We start from the raw sequence: 4,476 nt of genomic DNA, 5'->3' as shown, positions 1-4,476 counted from the left end.
GATGACGACTGACCAGCTCCACCAATCAGCAACCAGAGTCCACTTTGACATCCTGCCCAGTTTGATGCTGCTGCTTAAAGATTTCGTGATTTGTCAAACCGATGCTAAAGAATAACTTCACATGATGCTCCACATTCCTCATTTTAGGGAAGAAAGGGCTTCTTGGAAAATTTTGCGATTTTATTCTCATCATTTTACGGCTTAATTCTCGTAATTTTCGTAATTCTTGTGATTTTACAACTTTCTCGTAATTTTACGAATTTCTCATAATTTTAGGACTTTATTCTCGTAATTTTATGACTAATCTCTTATTTTAAGACAATCCTATTAGCGACTTTATTCTCGTTATTTTAGGTTTTTATTCTCGTAATGTTGCGAGTTTATTCTCTTAATTTTGCGACTTAATGCTCGTAATTTTATGACTATTCCTGTTGCGACTTTATTATCGTAATTTTACGACTTAATTCTCGTAATGTTACTAGATTATTCTCGTAATTTTATGACTATTCTCATTGCGACTTTATTCTCTTTATTTTATGACTTTATTTACTTAATTTTACTACTTTATTCTTGTTATGACTTTATTCTTGTAATTTTACGTCTTTATTCTCGTAATAACATAATTCTCGTAATTTTACGACTTTGTGCTCGTAATTTTCTGAATTTATTCTCGTAATTTTATGACTATTCTCATTGAGACTTTATTCTCATTATTTTACTACTTTATTCTCTTAATTTTAGGACTTTGTCGTAATGTTGCGACTTAATTCTTATCATTTTAAAACATAATTCTAATAATTTTATGACTTTATACTCGTAATTTTATGAATATTCTCCTTGAGACTTTATTCTTGTAATTTTTACGACTTTATTGTTGTAACTTTACAACTTTATTCTCATGTTACGACTTTATTCTCAAAATAGAAGAAAAAAAATTTCTAGCCCTAATACTCCGTCGTAACAAGCTTACTTTTAGTTTCCCATAAAAAAAAAATTGTTGTTATAAATATGTTGTTATGAATAATAAATATGTTAAAAATAAATTATTCGAATCAAAGAAAGCTGTTTTTCAAAAATACGATTTTTATTTATTGTTACTTCTAATGAGACACAACTCTATGAAAAAGAATGTTTCTTTTCTTTTTGTTTTATAGTAGTTATTGCTCTAAATTTCGACTTAAATTAATGATTGAGATAGTTTCAGAGATTGCATTCCTCATGGATTCACCACAAAAAGCATTTTATTAATATTATTTAACTTACAACCATTTGTTTTCTGTAGTTTTTTTGTTTTTTCTTTTTGTCTGTTTTCAAATAAGCATAAACTTCAGTTTTCCATGGCTCACACATTCCAGTCAGCACAAGATAATAATATAAACAGCAACAACAAAAATGATTAAAGCAGTACTATTTTTTAATTAATAGTCTAATAGTTAATAACGTCCTAATTATTTCCGGCAGAAATATTTGTTCTTTATAGTAGAATGAGCCGGAAATAAATCAATGTAATAACATTTATTGGGACTTACTCAGATGTTTTATTTTGAAAGAGTAAACAAAGTGTCCTCTGTGTGTTCTGCCTCAGCTTGATGCAGGTCCTCATCTCAACCAGAGAGGATGATGTGCTGGGGGTGGTGGGGGGGTTAAAGGATGGAGGTAGGGTACTCACTGCGCATGTGCGTATCCTCTGGGCCTGCTGTAATCCCCTCTGTCACAACCAAACAGAGGATGCAATATGCTGTAATTAAAGAAATAAAGTATCCGTCTAATTACAGTCTTCCATGTGCTCAACCTCCTTCTGTACGTAACATCCGGTGCAAGCAAATAAAACACTAATCCGGCCTTAAATCCTATATTCTGATGATTTAAAAAGAAGGAGATGTACTAGAAGATAAAAGCAAAATCGAATGATGCTTCATCCTGACCAAAACAGGACATGGATTTACAATTTTCTTTCAATAATCTAATTGTTATTTTATGTTTTTGCTGTATATTTCTACATGAAGCATTAAATATTACTGTTCAAAGTTTCTCCAGCACAGAAATCTGTTCATAACATCTGGTGTTGGATATCTTTATGATAAGTAATTCTAAAATGTAGGCACTGAATCAACATTTCTAGAATGAAAGTACATGTAAAACTGACTCACATTTCATGTATCTGCAGAGGAACTGAAAATGGTTTTACAACTAACAAGGCAACCATAAGTTATCCTTTTTTGTAAAGTTTACAAAATTTAAACAAAAGGATATTACATTTCGATAATCAAATAGTGATAAATAAAAATTCTGATATTTCATGAGGAAAAAACATTAAATTTTCTATAAACATTTGGGATTATTTACAGGTTTTCAATGACTTCCAAAAAAGTTTTAAAAAGAACACAATTCACTGGACATTTTTTCCAAGTTTGAAGACATTTCTCTTCCCATCCAGGAAGCTTTTCTAATTCAAAATGTCAGGAATAGAATTGAGTTAAAGGCTTTATACAGTAGCCCAAATAAGCCTTGTTTTTGCTTAGAAAACATGCAAACNGCTTTTCTAATTCAAAATGTCAGGAATAGAATTGAGTTAAAGGCTTTATACAGTAGCCCAAATAAGCCTTGTTTTTGCTTAGAAAACATGCAAACTAGTGTTACTTTCGTTAACGAAAACCAAACGAAAATATTTTCGTCAACGCACATTTTTCACCGAACGAAAACTAGACGAGACGAGACGAAAATCCCCACTAATAAACAATAACTGGGAGTAAATCAGAAATAATTTTCGTGGACTAATAAAGACGAGACGAAAATGCCTTTTTGGAATGGGGGTCGTTTGACTTCTTTTGTTAGCCTGTGTTGTGAATAACTGTATAATCAATGCCCATCCAGGTTGGACGCCATTTTATTGTTGTTAATAACTGTTATATTCAATTCCCAGCCAGCTGGGAATTCATATTACGTTCTGATACTTTAAGATGTTTATTTCCCTCCCCGGTAGGGGTGGCAAATATCTTTTTAATCAGATATTATTTGGACTGTCATATACTGTTTATGAACACACACCCTACTAGCTGTGTGTTAGAACAATAGATAATAATAATGAAAGAGTGATTCGAGCACTAATCATGGTCAAACAGATAATTCTGTCCATCCATACATGGAATAAATTCACCACACTGGAAAAAAATCAAAATCTAGATAAGTCATTTTTTCTTAAAATAAGTGCATTTGTTCTTAAATTGAGGAGATTAAAGAGGCATTTTGCCAATGGAACAAGACAATTTAGATTTAAAATAAGAAAACAGAACTGCATCCTCTTATTTCAAGTGCATTTCATCTAATTATCTTATTTTAAGGGTAAAAATACTCATTCCATTGGCATATTATCAAATTTAACTATTCAAATCAAGGGTAAATACACTTAATTTAAGAAATGTTTACTTATTTCTAGATCATTTATGCCGTGCACAACTTCTATTCAAAATATAAGAGTTCATTAACAAAATCATTCAGCTCCAAGTCAATCATATTTCAGTTAAAAACTCTTAGCTAAAACTAGTGAAACTCAACTAAACTAACTACTATGTGAAAAGAAGAAGAGGAACATGGTTGAAAACAATATTACAGTTTAAGATGGATGTTGTGTTTGAAACCAAAGTTATCTGGAAGAATTTGGGATCTGATCAAAATTAGCTAGAATTGGAATGTTTTCAGACCAATTCACAATGCAAATCCATTAAGGGTGAATAAAAACATTTGGCCAAATAATGTTTTATTAAATGATTTGCTTAATCAGACAGGAAGCAGTATGACATGAGAATTCCATTAAAGGGGAACACCGTTTTTTTTTTTTTTACCATGGCCTCTTGATTTTACGTTATTCCATCATGTTCTACTCACCTATATGAGTTTTGTGTCAGGTGGAGCCGTTCTGAAGATATTCCATTAGGTTATATCCAGTAGCGTCTTCCTATGGGCAACAACTTGAAGGCACAAACTAAACTGTTCATCATTTATTCTTTATGGTATGCCAGCATTGATAACATGTAGGCGAATCACTGTCCCCCAGACATCAGCAGTTATATTTTTTAAATTTATATTTTTTTAAAACAAAGTGGAGAGTGTATGACGTCATCATTCAGTCTCTATTATGGAAAGTTGCCTCCCTACTCTGCTTTAGTGACTGTTGGGCGTTTGTTGCAAGATCCTAATGGTTCCACAACTCATTCCTTTTCTGAATAATACCTTTTCAGGAAGATAAGTGCGAACTATATGATCAAGCATCCATTCAGAAATGTGTACCCCAACAGAATTTAAACTATACAGAAAATAACCTCGACTTCCCGATTGGTTTCTAGTGTGGCAGGAACATTTAACTGTATGCGAACCGATGTCCTTCCAAAATCCTGTTTAATTAACATGATTTCCCACAGATAGTCAGGCTGCATGGCCCTCCGAGCTGAATTCAAACTCTTAGACTCATGTAGATAT

Source organism: Cyprinodon variegatus, unplaced genomic scaffold, assembly GCF_000732505.1.
Source record: "Cyprinodon variegatus isolate N-32 unplaced genomic scaffold, C_variegatus-1.0 Scaffold756, whole genome shotgun sequence".
In the NCBI taxonomy this organism is placed as follows: domain Eukaryota; kingdom Metazoa; phylum Chordata; class Actinopteri; order Cyprinodontiformes; family Cyprinodontidae; genus Cyprinodon; species Cyprinodon variegatus.
The sequence above is the reverse complement of the archived record's forward strand: the minus strand, read 5'-3'. Positions refer to the sequence as shown.